The 20872-nt window shown below is 41.7% G+C and overlaps 1 protein-coding gene across 4 annotated transcripts in view; it reads left to right on the top strand.

Annotated features, from left to right (window-relative positions):
• sulf2a (sulfatase 2a) overlaps positions 1 to 20872 on the top strand; it is a 66265-nt gene that overhangs the window by 11251 nt on the left and 34142 nt on the right. For all 4 annotated transcript variants that reach the window (XM_041981535.1, XM_041981534.1, XM_041981537.1 and 1 more), the window contains one exon: positions 8351 to 8404. The gene's annotated coding sequence lies outside the window, so the exon portion shown is untranslated. The remainder of the gene's footprint in view (positions 1 to 8350; positions 8405 to 20872) is intronic.

Here is a 20872-nt window from a genome sequence, read left to right on the forward strand (position 1 = left end):
ATGCGTCAGAGTATCTGGCTTTGACTGAGAGCAGCGAGGAGACGAGCTGGAAGAAGTTGGTAGTTTTTGAGCTGGACGCTCTCAACATGTGCTGAGTGTCTGTTAGCTTTATAAGTGAGTTTTCATATTTATGTTTTGCAAGGAACATATGGCATTGAAAAGTAGTTTTTCCCAAGCTGTGTATGTACGACTCTGCTTTGTTATGGGAAATAAGTCAGTAAAGCTTTTATTTAAAATTGTCTTTGCTCTGTTGAAGTGAATGAGTGTTAGCTCTGTTTGCTCACATCCTACCGGGTTTTGCAAATAGAAAATTCATTGTTTCAGCACCGGTTTGTGTTCACATTTCCAGATTTAATTCTTAATACTAGATGGGGTTTAAAGTGAGAGCAAAGACAAATAAAGTGAAAATATAAGTTTGTTTCAAAGACAGGATCCATCCAATTTTGGACAACTTGCCCTTTTTTAGAACGGGATTTGAGATCCACTACTCAACGTTCATTCCAGAGTCGCCATTTCATCAGCTGGTGCCGCTCCTATAGAAGCCCACACAGCTTTGGTCCCAGTTAATATACTCACTATCAATGTTTTGTCAATATCTTTATGGGTCAAAAGGCTGTGTTTTCACCAAGTGGTGGCAGTTAAGAGCGTCGGAGTGGAGGGGGGGGTGAACACTGACCTAGAGGTTGAAATATTTATGACAAAGACTGAACGTCCCTGAATGCTGTTTGCAGCTATGTGGATGGATGGATGAACAAATCCAAAGATGGAGGGATGGATAGAAAGTGAAGAAGCTTTGGGGATCTCTTCTTTAAGCATTCATTATTTATCACAACATACTCATGGATGCTCTAACCCCCACATCAACTGGCCTCTTTTCTCACCGAGGAGCCTGTGGACGGAAGGAAGGTGCTCCGGCTTAGTCTACCTGTCAGCCAGTCCCCAGGCACCTTAAATCTGCAGTTGCACGCTTAACTCTGCACCCACATGTATTTTGTCCATTTTTATGTTCACACACATCCAAAGCAGTTTGCCAGTGTTTTGGGGAGTGCATTAAAAGCACAGTTGCTCCTTTACACTGAATTAGTTGCAGATATGTAAGTCGTGCTCTCAAACTGCATACATTTGTGCTCATACATAACCCATTCACAGCACTCCAGTAACTACCAGCCATTTTTCTCAGACATATTTTCCTCCCTCGGCTGTTCACACCCTTTCTGAGACTCACAAACAAAACACATACAAAGACACACACACAACCAGTGGGGGTGACGACCTTGAAACCTGTTGATGTCATTTGAGGCAGTCATGCTGAGAATACATAAGAGGCCATGTGGGACTCCTGGTGAAAATGGGGCGCTCGACATGCTGTTTGTAAAAATATCTGAAAATGTGCGAGCGGGCTGATTGATGCAGTGGAAGGGAGACGCGAGCATGAATATGAATTGTATGCTAATGCAGCACGCTGTGGCTGTTGACTCAAGCTGTTGTTGAAAGCAGAGGACACGTTCCCCCGTCTCCACTCTTGAGTGAAAATGTTATCGACCAACCTATTGTCAGCACAGCCTCATCCCTTGGGCATGAGGGCAGCATGGTGACAGATATCACCGGCCAAGGTGACTCTTCTCCATGGTCTCTGCAGGCCTGCAGGCGGTTTGGCCAGCACTCATGTCTGCTCATTTACCCCAGCCTTGACCTTTTGTGGTTAGACAGAGGTTCAAATTAAGTTAGATCAGAGGTACTTAAATCTAATGTCACAGATCAGCTTCATGCAGCCTTTTCCACCTGCACTCGCTGTCCCGATACATAATCTACATTGTGTGGAGCCACAGCAGTATTTAGCTCATAAAGTTTTCCAGCTTCTCCTGCTGTTTGTTTCTGCTCTGCAAAGCATGCATGTAGTCCTGTTAAAAGCATCTTTTAACTAGAACGAGGCAAAATGATTCAGATGGAAAACAAAACACAGACACACATGTCCATGCACATAATGTTCTCTTTTAAGTTCTTAGATACTTTAACCTCTTAAAATCATTTATTTTTAGTCTAAAATAGTTTTTTATGGATGAAAGACTTGTTGTGGACCAACTATTTTACTGGGCTATTTTTACTGGACCTTTACTGATGTAACAGGAGTGTTTCTGTTCTGTTGTTGGAGTACAGTATGGCTTCAAAGATAAAGTGAGTTTGCATGCAGTCACCATTCAATTCTCAAAATCTTCGCTTCCCAATGGTGTATAACATGTAGGTACTTAGAAAGGAGACTGAGCATGTTTGTATCAACATGCATTTGTGCAGCATAACTATTCCCATTTACTTTAGAAGGAATTTCAACACTAAACCTAATGTTTTACAACTGCTGGTAATTTTATTTATTCCATGTTTAATGTGGTTTGATGTGAAGCAGTTTTCACCAGAATCTCTTCTGATTTTAATGTATAAACACACCTGATTGGGCGCCTTTCAGAAGATCCTTATTTAAATCTGTTTCTGCTCCTCTCAGCTCTAATCAGAGAGAGGCCGAGGAGCTTTTTGACAACACTTACTTCTCCCCGGAAAGAACGCGAAGCATCGTCAGCAGCTGATAGGAGCAAATAACAACAAGTACATAAAAGTGTGTATTTGTATATGACTGTGCCAGAGTCGGATCAGTGTGCACAGTGTGTACGGGTAAATCCCACTGGTGGTGTTTGAACAGTCATTCGACTGCTGCGTGCGACTGCAATCAGATTTCAATCTCTTTCCTCTATATGGCTGAGCTGCTGCATCAGAGGTGCCCCACGGGGAAATGTAATTATACCCTGCTGGTCACAGAGTATGGGCTTCACTGCCCTATCTGTCTCCAGAGACAGCGGCTAGAGGCCCCTTCTCACTTCCAACATCAAACAGCAGAGATGTTGCTAAAACCCTGGTATGTCTTGGAGTTTTGTATTAAATCCTCACTCCACTTATCGGTGTTTGGATCTTAGGGTTATCTGTGGCCTTTGTGAATAGTTGATGACAGAATCAACTGTGGTGGTTAAAAGCAGTGATTGGGAGATGTTGGAATATAAAATCTGATTTAAATTCATTAGGGATCTTTTTCCTCTGATTGCAACATCTTACCTCACCTGGAGTTTTTATTGCCATAATAACCTCTGTCTCAATTTTCTCCACAAATCACCGAATTATGAATCTAAAGAGTTTTTATTGATATTTTCTAATGCTGCTATTGATTTTCATCTCTGCATGTGTTTTTATCTTTCATGTCTGTTTGTCCTCTACTTCTTGCTTTCAGCTGAGGTGCATGCTGAGATGATGCCTATTAGTGAAGCAAAACAGACACACCCCACTTTCCTCAGTTTAGGCCACAATCAGTGGGAGCACTCGGATAACGGCAGCCTGAGTGGACCACTGATGTTACGATTAAACGAATTTGGGTCGCAGTGATGCTAAATGATGCTAACCCAAATTCATAAATAAAAAAACCACCTGGTCCTTGTTTACTTTTAAACCAAGCCAACTTTATTTGTAAATTACAACAGCAGAAACTGAACAAAGTGATGATTTTTTTTATATAAAAAGACAAAGTCAGTGAAATTGTTTGATTTAAAATAAAAAAAATGATAGAAAATGAGGAGAAATTTCATTCCTGTCAATGTTAGTGTGTTTTCTATTTAATCGTGTCAGGATTCTTTTCTTCTTCATTTCCTTGATTGGCTGCACTCCAACTCCGCCTAATCTCTATTTCTGCATTCGTCACCTTTCTCTCCATCCCTACGTCACATCTCCAGCTAACCACCACCCCCCGCATGCCTCTCCTCCAGGGTGTAGTAGCCATTGTTGTTGCTAATAAGGTTTATGATATTACAGATCTCTGAAATTGGATTTTCGCACCGTATCAATGCAGTGAGATTACAGGCTTAAAGTCAGGGGGAAACTGACCCGTGTAATAATTTCTTAGTGCATCCATGAGGTGAAGCTGATGGGGAGATGGACATGCCAACGGTTTTGGAGAAAGACAGTTGGGCAGGCATGTAGTCGGACTGCAGTATGTTGTACAGATGTGGATAAGATCACAAAGTCTCTCCTCTAAACAAGAGTCCATGTTGTTCTGCTTCCCGTCTTCTTGGTCTGGTTTGTTTTTATACCAGAGGTTGAACAAACTGCAGCTTCTTCTGTAGGGGAATGTTTGTAGTTTTTTTTGTCTCATTTATCTCAGCGTTGGCCTGTGATTGCCTGTCGACCTGCCCAGGGTGCACCGCACCTTTCACCCAGTGGTAACTGATATTAGCTCTAGCCTTCTTGAATATGTTGAAGTGGGTATGGGAAATAAATGAGTGAATGAATGGGACTTAACCAGATGCATGCACAGTCTGTGCACACTGAATGTGGACCTGCTAAACATCACCCGTTTGCTGCTTTTGGTATCACAATATTTGGTGATATATTTGTTTGATTTTGGCCAAATCTTTTCTTTGTTTTTTACCTAGTTTTGGTTAGGGAGGATACAGGCTACCATAGAAATGACAGAGGGTGTAGTTTCTCCTATGTACCAGGTAATTAAATAGATTCTGAGTCAGGCTGCTTTTGGGCTCCTACGCTTACTTTTTCTCTCATGTCGACCACTCTTCCTCTTATACACTCCTGTGTGTCCACACAACTTTGACTGTGTTTGATCTAATTCACATCTAATGAATCGTTTGATCTTCCTCGCCTGACACCCAGACACATCCCAGATTTCTACATCCAAAGTAGCTCACATGCTTCTAATCCTGAAAATCTGGCTGCTGGCTAAGCAGCTGACTCCCAGTGATGTATAGTGATTTGCACTGTCTACCCCGGGCTTTACTTCACAGGAATGAGGCTTTTCTTCACTAACCTCACCACCTCATTACAAATCCAGATCAATTGTTAAGTTGTGACTGCACATTAAGCTGTAGTAGAGCAGAGTAGTGGGCATCAGATACAATGCCAGGATTTTGGCAGGAAGATGGTGTTCATTTGGAGATGTGGCTTAGTGAACTCTTAATTGGAGAAGAGACAGGACTGGGAATGAAGGATCAATAGCGGCAGAGCAGGGGTCCCAGCTCGCTGAAATCAATCAGAAAACAAGCCTCAGGCTAAAGCTTATTTACCCTCCTGATCAAACTTCATCGAGATCAGACAGACGACTTGGTCCAACTCTCTTGACTCCAGAGGTGTCAAGTAACGAAGTACAAATACTTCACCATAAGTAGAAATTGTGGGTATCCATACTTTACAGGAGTAATTGTTTTTAGCTGACTTTTTACTTCTACTCCTTACTTTTAAAGAATAGCCGTGTTACTCCTAAAAAAACTGTTTTAGATGAATCGTTCCATCTGCACAGAGTGAATTTTATTGTGGTAGGATGAGAAGTATAAAGATGTACCAGCCTGACACCCTGCCGGCTTGTACGCGATCCATCGTACCAGCTTATGGCACAAATCACATCCCAGTCCAGCAGGAACATAGCAGACATATGCAGCCTGGTACAGGTCAGATTTAACATCCCAAATCTTTCAACATTAACATTTTAAATAGAAAATTTTGTTCATTATGGCCTTTAGAATAATGTGTTCTGGGTAAGGTGGGGTAGGCGCACTTTAAGCCCCTTCTTTTCTTTACATTAGTTTTACTTTATACTTTAAGTAGTTTAGTAGTTTTGAAACCAGTACTTTTACACCTTTTCTTGAGTAAAAAGCTTGAGCTACAGAAGTCTCTTTAAACCCCACCCAGAGGTCTTCCACCCTGCTCCTTCTGAAGGTCCCGTCTTCTTAGGCTCAGATCCAGGGTGACGAAGCTTTTTTGTTTGCTCTTTCACGTTAGAGCTGCCCAGTCTGGTTCTGGTTTTAAGTCCCTGCTCAAGACCGCCTTCTTTGCACTGGCTTTCGAACATATTGAGCTTGACATTTGCTAGCTTTTTTTCTGTCATTTGTTTTTATTTTATTTTTTTTTACCGTGCAGTTCTTTTATTGTTCAGAGCTTGAACTTGAACTAGTGTCTATACTTCCACCGGAGGAATGGATGTAAATACATGTAACACCTCTGTTTGACTCAAACAGGATGGAGTCGCCTGATTGCCTTATTTGTCAACGTATTCAGGGATAAATGTTCCCAGTTTCTGTGTAAAACATCTAGCAGAACATTGAGTTTCGACAACATTCTTCTCTGAAGGGAATATTAAATAAATCCCTGGTGAAGCTTTTTTAGTTCTTATGTTATCAGACACTCGTATCATAAGCCTACCTGACATGTTTCCACGGTCGTCCTCCGTCCTTCGACTGCTGTTGAAACATGTCAGGTAGGCTTATGATGCGACTAATGTCTGATAACACAAGAACTAAATCAGCTATAGAAGATGAACTTTATTAGATTAATCCCTGGTGAATTTTCACTTCACTGCTAAAAATAGTCACTTTCTAGTCTTCTTCATTTCTTTTTTGCTCTTTGCTGGGGTAATAACCATCTTTCTGCCTGTCACTTCTTGATGTATCATCCTCTTATTCGCAGCAAGGACAAGGCCAGGTGTCACATTTTCTCTCACTTGCTACGCTTGTCACCCACAGCCTGTTCCAGTCCCCTCCCTTCTTCCTCCCCCTCTCGGCTTATTTATATTAAATCTGTCAATCCTTTATTTTAGTGGGAGAAAAAGAAAGTAAATCACTTTGCCATTTTCAGTCTGCTGCGTCGGCTGAATGCCGAAGGTTTATGTGGATGTCATCTCTGGAAATATAAAATCCTGTTGAAATAAATTCTGTCTGCTATTTTGTCTTGTTGTCACACAGCTGAGTTCTTGTTCCTCATGTGTCCTTCACTTTTAATGCCTATGTCAGGTAGTTATTAAGTTATGTAGGAGCACACTAGAGTCCAGAGACAGCCTTGAAATAGATCTTAGGCTTTTTTTTTTTTATTGTCTTACACATCTGAGCTGGTTCAGGCTGGGGCCAGACATGAACTGGCAGTGGGAACAGAGTAGGATTCTCCAGTATTTTTAGCCCCACTGTGGTTAACAAGGCGTGGATGTGTGTGAATGTAGAATTAATTTTAAGATTTTACTTTGATTTTAAATCGTTAAATGGACCAGCGCCGGCTTACATATCAGACCTGCTAGAACTGAACCCTTTGTCCTCCTCCTCGTTCCTAAATCCAGACTGAAAAGCAGTCAGGCTTTTTCAATACTGGGATCCAAACTGTTGCATGAACTCCTCCCAGATAAAACTGGTCCCCACTTTTAAATTACATCTTAAACCACATTTTTACTTCTTAGCTTTTAGCATAGCACGAGAATAGTCTGGTCTCTTTTTGTCTTTTAATATATTTTAGCCTTTTAATTCCTCTCAGTGTATCTTAGTCTGGTGTATTCAACCTTTCTAATTGTTTTATTGTAGCTTGTCTAAATCTATTATTTCCTTTTAATACACTTTAATCTTTTCATTTCTTTTAGTGTATTTAGTGGGTTTTTATATTATTTCAGAGAGATTCGAGTGTCTTTTTGGAGTGCAGATTTTCTGTCTGTCCGTGTTTCAACAATTATATTTTAGATGTACGGCACATTGGCAACCGTGTGTTTTGAAATGTACTATTTAAAGAAAGTGGGTTGGATTCGATGTTGATGTTGGTTTGGCTGAGCTTAGATGTTTATGTTTGCAGGGTACTGACACCTGTCCAATCAGAACAGGCATCAGAAAACTCCACTCTTATCAACGCATCTTCACAGGCAGGTACAAAATGAGGCCATGCAGCTTACAAGATCACAGCTAGACGTACTTGCACACATGGAAGTGAGATGGCAGCTTGATGGAAAGACTTTGGTGAAAACGGGGTTTTTCTGACACCCAGTTTAAAGCCTCAATAAGGATTTTTTAGCAGCACATTCATGGCAATACCAACACAAACCTATTAGTATTTCTAATGTCCTGGAGGATGAAAGGTGATTATATTTAAAAATTAGACCATTTTTTATTCCCTGTTTCTGGTCTAATTACAGGTTCTTCTGGTCCATTATCTGCTTCCTCAGGCTTTAAAGCATTAATCAAACACAGATTTTATCTTGTGTGAACAGTGTGTGTTTATCTCCCTATCCTGCAGAACTCAGCTCTGCTGTGGTTCAACACAGATGTGTGATCATGTTTAGGTAGGTGTGAGGGAGAAGTGGCATCTGGACTCTGACATCTGTTAGGTAGGACAAGGACAAAACAAGCCTGTTAATACTTGCATGAACCGGAATGTGAATATGATTTATAAATCAATGGTTTTCAGAAACAGGCTGGAAAGGTATAGGTGTGTGATGGCCGGCTTTTTGTTTGAGGCAGCGTACCTGCCAAGAATTCATTCACTTTGTGTTTGCTTACAGAACTTGGCAATCTAAAGCTGACTCCTGTGGAAGAGGACGGCATCAGAGAAAAAGGTACGGCTATTCAACACTTGCTTGCTTTTTAAGTGAAATTTTCTCTCTCATTTCTCTCTTTCAGACATGTGTGGATGAAGGTTTTGTTTCTGGGGTAACTTGTTGTTAATTATCTCTTCATGGATGTTTAATTATTGAGGTTGGTCAGTGCATGCAAGGTCCTGCCCTCATGTTTCATCACTGAAACCAAATAATGGGATCACAGATCTTAATTGGATGAGGTGCTGTCCCTCTTGTCCCATCTTAAATTGATCAGCTCTGAGGGCATTCTTCCTCCATCCAGATTCTGATTCCTGTTTCTTTTATTATGGATTCTACTCATCTCAGAAAAAATTAAGTTACTGTCAGCACTTTATTTACTACATATTCAGTGCTATATCAAAAAGAGATGGTTAGAAATATGAGAATTATAACATCAAACCAGATTTATCCCCATCTCAACATAACTGAGTGTCTTTGGACGGTAAAGTAGCTTCATGTCTTGACTAAAGAAGCCTGGATTTTGCAGTAAATATCCTGCAACATGCTGGTGCATTTGCTGTGTGAACAGTTGGGAAGCAGCAGAAGCTGCTGTCAGCACATGTGGGCATATTATGTGCACAGCTGTGCAGAACTGACTCATTACCACTTGCAAAAGCATCGGTATGTAAGAATGTAATCAGTTCTCCCTTTTCATTAACAAACAACTCTCTACATGTGGCTCCCAGTATAGCTGTGATAGTTTGCTTTGAATCGTAAAACATGCCTGACTGAAGCTTCTCATCTGAGAGAGCAGGACTCTGATTTTCCTTCTTGTCTCACTGACTAGCAAGAGCAGACAGGTGAATGATGTTTCTTTGGTAAGATATTCTGTTTGAGGACTGAGCTCCACTTCAAAACCCTGCTGTGAGGACAGCTTTCACCTCTCACTTTCCTCTTCATCCTCTTGTAAAGGGGGATAAACACAAAGGTCTTCAAAGGTTCATTCATCTCATCAATTTTTGTGTCAAACTGCTGTCCTTTCCAGGGAGAACTGCTTAGTTTGTGTGATATTCCTCCCTTTTTCCTAGTTGTTGGCGACCTAAGATGCTTTTAGTATGATGTGAGCAACAAAGGGATATTTTTCCATAACACTTTAAGGGACTAGCTTAGTGTACGTAGCATTTTTTTTCAAGACAGGTCATCACATGGGGCAAATGATACACACCATGGGCCTCCTGAAGTACTTTTCTGACCCTCATTTTCCACATCAGCAGGACGGAAGCTGCCGGCTTGCTTCCATGCTCCATCCTGCCTTCTTCCTTCTGATTAAAAGTCAAATATTAAAGTGCTCTGTTGTGAGCTGGGCCTAATTGATTCTTTCTGCTGGGTGCACACAGAATGGGCTGACAGCAGGCGATACCAGGCTTTGTCAACATCGGGCATGTTGCCTGAAGTTCAGGACGGCACCCCAATAAAGCCTCCTGTGAGCGTGCCAACCTGCAGCACCACACACAGTGAGGCCACGAGAAACCCCGTCCAAACCTTATAGCGACAACACAGAGGCAGCTCTTTCTTTTGCTGTGTGTCAGCTCCCATCGGCTTGCTGGGAAGTCGGCTCTCTATTTGCAAGGAGGCGGCTGGCTGTGACGAAAGTCTGAAAAAATCTCTTCGCCCACTTGCATAACCATCATCTAACTTAAGCAATCTGGGGCGACGGCGCTGAAAGGAGCATTCATTTGAGTTCCACAAAAGGACCTCTTCTCTTCTGATCCTTCATTCCTGCTGTCATGATATTTTTAATATCTTTTAACCACAGTATAGCTCATAAAGGAGCTTATCAAACAAAAACTGGCATGGAGTATACCATCTCTGTCCACCCCATGAAAAGCACCAGAAAGATGCTGGAAGTCCTGGTTGAATTCTGTTAGCTTATATTGTTTTATACTTCCTACACTGTCATGCACTGTAAAAGCTAACAAGTTGGCTTTACTAAAACATAACCCTAAAAAATGTGTTAACTTGAGTGACTTTGTACAATTAACAGGCACAGTTTTAATTGGTATGACAAATCTGAGTTTGCTGTAAGTGCTTGAAGTTGTGGAGGAAACCTGGTGTGATAAATTCTACATTAGGCCCCATTTACATAACGATGCTGAAACAGTAAAACGCAAAAGTTTTGTTAAGTTTTGGACTCCCGTTTCCACGGTAACAGAGTTTTGGGTGGACAAAACCACAAAGGTTTGAGAACAGGATCCAGAGGGAAATTTTCTTAAAGCGCAAGGCGACGCCTGTCCTTGTGGACACAAACGTGAGTCTTTTGGTGGCGATGATGTCACACGTCATTTTGCATTCGGGTCCTGTTTACACTCGTGAACAGCACGACAACAACGATAATGGCTGACCTCCATGTTCTGTTTGTGCTGCTGAATCTTTTAAAGTAATTTTGGTCTCCTGAAGGAAAACCTGCTTTTGTTGTGCAACATATATGCAATCAACGACGATGCAGACATGACATGTGCTAGCTAACCAACACGTCTCTGTACAAGCAGTTGTCATGTCTTCAGGTCTGATTAAGATGCCGTGCACGCATTGGGTGTGTTGTTGTAAGTTTAACCAGCCACTACTACATCGTTTCCAGACCTATTTAAGTTTTCAGTCTGCATGGAGGTAGTTTTAATTCTGCTGTTGTGTAAATGACATTTTTTCCAAATACGTAAAGGAAAATTTGAGGATTTGCATGGAAATTCATTCTTAAAGCTAAACTGTATTTTTATGTGTAGAACATGTTGTCTAGACACTGAAACTCTGGTGAAAGGTGGATTATTGTTGATATGAGGTCAATATGGAGACCAGAACATGTTTTCCCGAGAAACTGGTTCCCTCCCAGCAGGAGATGTGGAGCTGGAGATCATATATATTATATATATATATATATATATATATATATATATATATATATATATATATATATATATATATATATATATATATATATATACATATATAATGTATATATATATATATATGAACTAATTGCTGCACCTGAACAGAAACACAACACAACAGATAATTTCCCACAGCTTTTAGAAGAAAACAAAACTGACAATCATCAGGAGTTCCTTAAATAAATAACTAACCAAAACAATAAATAAATAAATAAAACAAAAAACAAACATCTATCATGACAACAACCAAAGTACTAAAAACACAAAAAACCTGAACCAAAGCATCTCTTAGTGTATAAACGTGCTGGACAACTCGGTGACTGTGTCAACATGCAGAGGATAAGGAGGGATCAGAGATGAGTAAGATCCTGCAGATGTGACCACGCCTCTACGGAGGCTAGAGGCAGACTAGAGTGGCCCAGAGACCCGGGCCATCACCAGCAATCCTGCAGCACGAACACAAGCCACCCCACCACGAAGACCACCCTGGAACCACCCACAAGGCAGCAGAGGAAGGCCCCAGCTAGTGACCCCCAGCAGCCCAGGGTCTGTGCCCCATGGCTGCTGGGGGTCACTAGCTGGGGCCTTCAGGGTTCTAGAGGCCCAATGAAGGGCCTCTAGAACCCTGAAGCGCCCCCCCTCCAACCTCAAAAGGCAGAGTGCACGAACCACACCCAGGAGCCAGCCAGCACCCATCCCAATGTTCCCCACAACCCAGGAACCAGGGCACCATGTTTCCTCTCCTTCCCTCACCTTCCCTGCTCATGACTATTTGTGAAGTGTGTGTTGTTTGCAATTAAAATGGAGGGGCAGTAACCACACTGTGCTGGGAGCGAGGCCACACGAGCAACCCCGCCCGCCATGCACTACATTGCATGTCCACCAAAAGTTGTTTGTGTATTGTGTTAATTGTGTTTTGATGTCTAAGTAAAACTGAGAGGCGAGTTGCCACAGGGTGCAGCTAACGAGGCCACTTAGATGGCCTCCTCCGCTCCACCCATTGATGTGACAAAGTCTTCACTCCGTCTTAGATTAATCCGTTGGTACCAGACCAACGGGACGTAGGCAGGACATGACAAATAAATATGTATTTTAATCAGTCTCACTTCCATGTTATACATCATGGGAAAGCTAAGATTCCTGAGATGTGAATGATGTATACCATTCCAGGCTACAGTCATATCTGCAGATTCAGTAAACGCTTATTTCTGACCAGTTACCAATCCAATTTATACTTGAAGTCATACTGTACTCCAGTAGCAGATAATATCCTGTTAGATCAGCAAGGGTCCAGTACAAGTAGTCCAGTAAAATAGTTGCTCCACAACAAGTCTTTTATTCATAAAACCTGTTTCAGGCAAAAATGTGAGGATTTTCAGGGGATAAAGACTTTAGTGTTCCTGTCCCTCCTCTGTGTGCTTATCCGATGAATTTACTGGCCATTTTATGGGCATCATGAATGGGCTTCGTTTCCAGTGCTTTGCTGCTCCACATGTAAGAGAGTGCAACAGTGATCTTGGCTCTATCCAGTGTTCATTAAATGCAGACATTCATCCACAGCATTTTCTCATGAATCTGATTGACCTTTTTGCTCCGAGTGAGCCTCAGTAAATGGGTATTGGTTCCTGTTAATCCCTCCATGGTTGAAAAGCTGCATATATATCTCCACATTGCATCTGGTGCTTTATGTTCCATCTCAGCTGATGGATGGCTGCGATGAGAGGGTTTGAAGTTGCGTGGAGGCAGCGGTCAAAGAGCTTGCTGATGTCGAGGTAATTACTTGATAAGGGAAACTGTGCTCTGAGTCCGATGCAGCACTAATTGCAACACAAGGTTGATGAACTTGATCAGGACCCTGCTTATTTGCTTTTGATAGAAGAAGGAGGGAGAAAATGAAAGTGAAAGAAGGTGAGCAGCAGGTTGTAGGAAATATGTTGGGCTACCTTTCCGCTCGTCCCATTCAGTATTTGAGCTTTTCACATCCCATTTTGGTGTGACCGATGGCCAGCACAGCCGTGGAATAGTCTCTCAGCTGACATGTGATCACAATGTCCTTTCCTTTGAGAACTGAGCAGGGGTTCAGTTCTTCCTCCATCCTGTTACTTTGCTGCTGCAAATCCCAAGCGGGGGTCCTGAGGCTGAGACGGGGTTATGATCACAACAGCAGGGGGCTGACAGCTGGCTGGCTTTCTGACATGAGCCTAATGGAGGGCTAATAAGAGCGAGTCAAGTCTCAGAGACCACTGCTGTGACCTTGGTAAGAGGCAGGTAAAGATGAAGAGGAGGGGTGGAAAGGTGAAGATGTATTATAGAGGCTTGCAGGCAGGTGGTTTAAATATCACTTTCACCTCTTTTGCACTGACTTGTGTGAAACTGTGTCCATTCATTTACTCTACAATAAACACAGCATCTATACAGGCAGAGAAGGGATATGTGTTGTGTTTTAATTTTTTTTTATTTTTACCATGATTTACCTGCATTTCTTTTAATTATTAGTATTTCTAATCTCTTTATTGACAGAAACACTTAAAGCATTGTTTATTCTTTTTGTGAGAATACTTCAAATTGCGTTAAATGCATCTTTTTCTTTCATCACTACAGGAGAATAATTTCAGTTCTTTTTTATTCAATCATTTTTTATATTTACAGTTGGATGGTTTTTGTTATATGATCACAGCAGTATTGTTAAGAAATCGTCAGAATTGTGAAGCATCTTAGCTCAGTCATACATCAACAAGTAGCCTGTAACGAGCCGAGTTTAGTGGCCTGTAAAATCCCCTCAAAGCAAAATTAAAATGATTTTTTTGTTGAACAGAAAAATAAATATTTGATGTCGACCTTCACTCTGGAATATTTAATGCTGCTATATTTGCATACATGTGCGAACCTTTGTGTGTGTGTGTGTGTGTGTGCGCAAATTTGTTCTTTCTTGTGCAGTAATACAGATCAGATGGAGGTCAGGCCTGCAGGGACAGCTGATAAGCATTATCCACAAGAAAGAGAGAACCACTACTGACTGATCAATCTGAGATCTCATTAAAAGGCTGCCAAGCCCTTTGCAATCTGATACAATATCAATACGATAGCACCACAGAGAGACCTCCAGAGCTGTTAAGCTAGCTGCTGGTGGCTTTGCTGTCATTACTGAGTGGGCAACATGCCAGAGAACCCCTTCATTGGCCACTTAGGCTCCCCCTATGGTCCCAAACACAGGTCAGGACAGACAGATGGGATGTCTGGGCAGCTGTCCCAGAGATAGGCAGAAAGAGATGGATATGGATGCTCGTGTTGGGTTGCTGTGGGATGAGTGTGTTTGGTGTATACCGTTAGACAACATCATGGCTTCACCTGAAGCCACTCTGCCATTTCCTGTGTTAGTTCATAGCTCATTACAACAACAGTCACACATGTTGGTGTTTAAACAGAACAAAAGACAAAGAGTTTGTCTGAAAAACACTCGGTGAACTTTGTGGGTTTTAGGGATTCAGAGAATCTGGAGTTTGGCATACGACTTCAGAATCCTGCTGGGAAAACCACAGGCACTGAATATCTCTCTGTTGGGATTTCTGAGCAGAGCAAATGGAAGGGGGAGGTATAAGTGGCCATACACAAAGTCTCTGAAATTCAGATCTTTGTGCAGGGGTCCCCCTCTCTGTGCTCCAGTCTTAACCCCCTGTGTGGTTCTGACAGGGGAGGGTGAGATCCGTGTGTGCGTCTCTAAACCATCAGTAATCCGCTGATAAAAAGGCCAGGAGAAAGGCAGCTAGTGACAGTAGGGGGGGTTAGGACAGAGAAAGGGAGGAGTGAAGCTGTTGTTGCCTCTCCAAGTCCCAAGGGTGTGCTTAACACAAGATAAGATGCTCTCGCTGCGCCCATCGAAGCCTGACACCCCCTCTGTAAAGCATCCTGCTGCTATGGAGGGTTTTTGTGATTAATCCAAAGCCATCTTTTATCACTTTGTTTAAGAAAAATAGTCCCAAGTCTGCAGAACTGAGCACTTATGCAACTTCCCAGCTAGTGTTTTGATTTATCTCAGCTGTCTGAGCACTTGTTTACTGAAAGTAGAAACCAATATTGTCTGTAATCATCATTAAGTCAGTGCCATTAGGAGCAGTCCCCGTTGCAGGTGGTAATTTGATGATGGGAAGAAATGTCATGTAATTAAAACACAACAGATGATGGCTGAAAACCTTTTTGCCCCATGGAACAGGATCTAATTTTATCAACATGTGTGCAGCTTACAAACCAGAGGCAGACATTATTTAGAGAAATTATTGCAATACTGCGAGCAGATAAAAATGTTCCTAATAACTTTCCTCCTACCGAGCCTTTTCAGTATGATGGAGCTCTTTGAGTAACGTTTGATTTGCTGCTGCAGAGAAGTCAGTTTGCTGCTCTGAGGTCTCGGTAAGGTGGTTGGGTTGGTGGAACACTGACGTGTTCGTAATCCATTTAGTTGAGATGTGGCACCGTAGGGGGGCTTTGACTGTGGTCAATAAGTGCCAATAAGAAACAGTCATCACTCAGCAGGCTGCCCTGTCCACCAGCTTGCTCGCTTGTTTGGCTGTCAACCCCCGTGTTAGAAAGAAGCTGCTGGTTGTGCCGCTCTTTCGGACGCATCACGAACGGCTTTTCCATACAAACCTGAACAGCACAAAAAAGACAAGGACGCTCGCGGACTGCAAAGCAGCTGCTTTTCCCTCCCACATCTGAATAAACCCATCGGAAGTCAGAGCAGCTACGTATTTACAGAATACTGTTGGCACTTGCTCATTCTGTCTGTTAAACCCCTGGAGGTGGAGCCGTGGGGGGTTGAACCCAAGTCAGTGACAATTGGGGCTCTGTTGGTGCTCCCTTTGGACTCTCATGGAGCGTACTGCAGGGGTTGCAGGGGCAGGGGGGTAACAGCCTGACCCTGCCGTGGACCCCAGCTGAAGCCCTGCAGACCACCACGGTAGCCTTACATGCCACACGGTTGCTGCTGGAAACAGAAAGGAAGCGCAAAGTGGACGAATGAAAGTGAAAACTGGCGTCTTTAGAGATTAAGACTGAATTCAGCCAACAAAACATCCTCAGTGTAACTGGTTTTGACATTGTTGTTTGTGCCTGCATTCCAGGCTCATTAAATCTTCTCTGACTGAGTTTGTTAAACCTTGAGGAGAAAAAAAAGCCAGACAGTAACTGTGTGATGTCCTTCTGTCGCTGCCCGGGCCAAACAATCAGAGAACAATGCAACAAAATAATGCTGTTCATTTCCCCCAGATTGAGAGATAATTAGCTTAACTGGTTTTGTCCCCTTGTTGGAGAGAGAAGTTTGAAGTCTACACAGAGAGTGGGTGTATTTATAGTCAACAGAGAAAGCCAGGGAATCTGTCAGAGCTCTTTGTTCTGCAGCGAGAACATATCATGACTGGGCCTTTTGTCTGAACTGACACCATCTTACAGACCGTCTTTTCCTATTTTTCCCTCTTTCGCTCTCCTTCTCATTCTGCCTTCATTCTCTGAAATTTTCCACCAAACTAAACACCTGCAGTCTCATTTCTCACTTATTAAACCGTTTAAAAGAGAAAGGGTGCCGTGGATTGTGTTGTTTTAAAGCTTCAGATGATTTTTTCCACTGTTCTGGGTGTGGACCAAGCTAATTTATGGTTTCCATGGGCACAATGTAATGTGGACGTTTAGTGTAGTTTATTATTACCACAATCAGACTAATTCCATTCCCACTCATGAGGACGGACAATGATGATGTTAACACAAGACGTTCTTGTGCCTTTTTTGTCAGTGACGTGTCGGACCACTCGAGTTTAAATTTTATATCTCACAACAAAAACACAACAAAGACGAGTTCTTTCATCTCAGGAATATTTCCAGAGTGACACAGCTCCTCTCACGGGTCCCCGCTCTCATCACCTGCAGGACAGGTTATTGTAATTTCTGCTCTTTCTGAAAGAGACTATAAACCAGTTACAGCTTCTCGTCTGCTGATGAAAACCAGAAATAGAGCTCATGTTACTCCAGTTTTAAAATCTGCTTTGGCGTCCTGCGTGCTTCCAAATAGATCTTAAAATATTTGCATTAGTTTTGAAAGCTCTCAAAGGTTTTAGTCATGAGTATTTATCCAACTTGCTTTTAGTTTAGCTTGCTTTTCTTTTTCATTTTTCATTTATCTTTTGTTTTTTATTTTAAATTACACCAACTTTTATTTCTTGTATTTTATCTTGTTTTACTTTAGTTTTTTGTCTTAAAATTCTTTTATTTTCAACAATGTTACAACAAGAATATTAAGTCAGTGACCTTTTTACAAATAATACACTTTTGTCTTTTGAGCTTCTGCTTAATAATTATCAACTTACACAACATGATTTCTTTCATTTTCTTACAAGTGAGACATTTTTACTCATGACACTACTCTTATGAGCCATCCTGATATTTCTGCTATGGAAAAGATCCCGTTTCAGCAGCAGTGTAAAGTATCCTTGAGAGCCCTGCCAGGTACTCGATGGCTTGTCGACGGCTAGTGTGCAGAGGGTTCGGGGTGTGTGGGAGAGGGGATTGTCTGTGACTATAGATAAAGAAACATGGAAGGATATATGGTCTTGTGTAAAAAAGATATCATTTTGTGCACCATAGACTGCACATATCCCCCCGTTGCAGACACTGCCTCGACCGCTCCCTCTCCCCGTGGTGTCTTAAATGTAAAACTGATGGGGGAACTCTAACACACAGTTTTTGGACTTGTTGTAAACTTCGGACATATCGGTTTGAGATTCTATGTGAAACTGAGCGTATATTCTATACTGATTTAGAAATGGATCCTATGTCTCTACTCCTGGCTCTCCCAAGTAGACATATTACGGCTCAGCCAATAAGGGACTATAAAATAAGAAAAATATTCTGTTACAGTGGGCCAGTGATGAAAGTCCCTCGATTGGTGGATGGCGTAAAATAAAATTTGAGCTGCTGGAATATCTTACTAACATTTTACAAGCCAGTGTAGCTCAGTTTTACAAAGTGTGGCGTAAAAAGTTTCAAGCTTTGTCATGTGTCTCCGTCCTCACACTTCCATGCGTGTTTTGCGTTGCCATGTTTGTTAAATCAGTTCCTCCACTAGTGGGCAGCGCTGAGTTCGAGCCGACTTCATTCTTCTTCTGCATTTTTTGCTAAGCTCCCTGAAAACGGACAAAACTGTCCGTCTTCTGCGTCGCACATAAATGGCCTTTATAGACATCATTTTATGTGTGTGTGTGTGTGTGTGTGTGTGTGCGCGTGTGAATATGTCGTGTGTATGTGTGACTCGTGGGTTTGTGGTCTGGGGAATTTGATGGGTAAAGATGGGTTTTTGTTTAATATGTTTCTAATGTAAAGCACTTTGTGCTGCATTTCTTTGTATGTAAAGTGCTCTATAAAGATTGATTGATTGGTTGATTGATTGATTGGTTGATTGACCACTCTACCATATTTATTTGATCAAGACATGGCTCAGTAGTATTTGTGCATTGATCGTTTTTGTCGTGATCTGTGGCTTTTTTCTTGTTCTACCGCAGTCTTAGGTTCTAGTCTTCTTATTTTTTGGTCCACCTTTTTTTTCCTGTTTTATTTTGTTGACTTTATTCTCTTGTGTGCTCTTCACTTTTCTTCCTGCTCCCTGATTCTGGTTCCTCATTGTCACTCCTGGTTTCTTTAGCTGGTAGCCTCTGCTGTTTCTTAATTTGTGATTGGTTCTCTGTGTATATAAACTCTTGCTTTTTAGTTGGCTCTTGTTGGATCATGTTCATGTCACTCCATGATTCCATTTTGGGATTATCAATAGTTTCAGATGCCACTTCCCTTCCTCTCCTTTGGGTCCACTTCCTCACCTCATCCTTCTTGGAATCTGACGTCATTATGAAATTTGTGTCCAAAACCTCATAACTGAACGTTATCAATCCAGAAATGAAGGCAGCAACCTGCAGCCAATCAGAGGAAAAGATGGGCAACTCATACATTGGCCTTTCTTGGAAAATGAGATAAACATCAGAGGATATTTAGAAAAGGATATGCAGAGCCTAGTGAGGGAAAACGAGTGAGTATGTTTCATATGCTTCACAGCTGTGTACAACACATAGAATCTGAATTGAAGACAATAACCTTTCTGGGAATAAAGGCATCCCTTTCTTCCATTCATTCTCAAGATCACGAGGCATGCCGGCTTTAAAGCCTGACTTGCTGCACCAAATGCCCCAGAAGTTGTTGTACTGGTGCATTTCCAGCTCCAGCATGTCACTGCTTTACCACTTTTCTCAAAGAAGCAGAAGCGCTGCATTAATGATGTGTTAGGTGCTAAAATTACTCACATTCATATTTTAATTTCTAGGCAGAACATTTCAGAAGATAATAATTAAAGTTACAAAAGAATGTTATGAATAAATAAAAGGTACAAATATAGAAAAAACAATTGCAAGTGGCAAACCATTTCCTAGTGTAATATTCCCCACTAGAGCCATTTCGTCTCAGCAGAAATCTCATCCCCACTTTTAAAGTCTAACCATCGTCCTTTGTGCACACGTATTCACTCCATAAATTGCTATGCAGGTTCTGACTGTCGTCTTAAAATGTCTGCAGAGTGCCGAGCTTATCGGAACCTCAGGGAAATCTAAATTAAATCTTTGCAGTGAATGGGACCAGCCTCCCCATTATCTATTGTCACTCTCAACTATTAAAGTTAGTTATTCAGAAGTAAAGGCACATTTATCAAAGGAATGTGCAGGTGACATTTTCAACCGAAGAGCAGTTGGAGAATTATTCCATATAATTTCAGAGTTTCGATTAGGACAAACTTTAAAAGGAGTAGCTGTTTTTAGATGCCCTGCTGGCACCATTAATAATTGATAAGCTGTTTATCATTGATAGATTGAGATGCAGCAGCACTACGAAGATGCTCAAAGCAATTATTGACAGAAATGTCCCCTGTTAGGAAGAAAACAGTGTTATTACAAGTCAAGATAAGTGATAGATACCTACAAAACAAACAAGAGACTCACAAAAGTAGTCAGAGAGATTGGTGGAATATTTCTCTTATGTTTCCTTTTGTTTATTATTAATAATACATTTTATTTGGTGGCACCATTCAAGTCACCCAAGGTCATCTTACAGACAGCAAAAGCATGAAATAACAACATCAGACAATATTAAAACAAAGCATAAGCTTAAAAACAAATCCAGTCAGAGAGAGTATGAACTGGTGGGTTTGGAGTTTGAATGTTGGGATGGAGTCAGTGTGTTATGTGTGGGGGGAGGAAGTTCCACAGTCTGGGTGCCGATGGTACCGAGGTGTGATGTGGGGGCGGTTAGTAGTCCAGCAGTGGTTGAGCGGCGGCTGTGGGAGGGGCTGTATTCTAAGAGGAGGTTGCTGATATACAGGTGGTCCCATTTAGGCACCTAGTCTCATTTACAAGAGAGACCTGTTAGAACAGAGTAAACACCATTTAGTTAGTTACAGACCGCTCTCACAATACAGAGAATTAATTAGAGTTCATTAAAGGCAAAAAGCAGGTCCTATCTAAGAAATATAGATAAATACAAA

The sequence above is a fragment of the Melanotaenia boesemani genome, chromosome 3 (genome assembly GCF_017639745.1).
Source record: "Melanotaenia boesemani isolate fMelBoe1 chromosome 3, fMelBoe1.pri, whole genome shotgun sequence".
Classification (NCBI taxonomy): Eukaryota; Metazoa; Chordata; class Actinopteri; order Atheriniformes; family Melanotaeniidae; genus Melanotaenia; species Melanotaenia boesemani.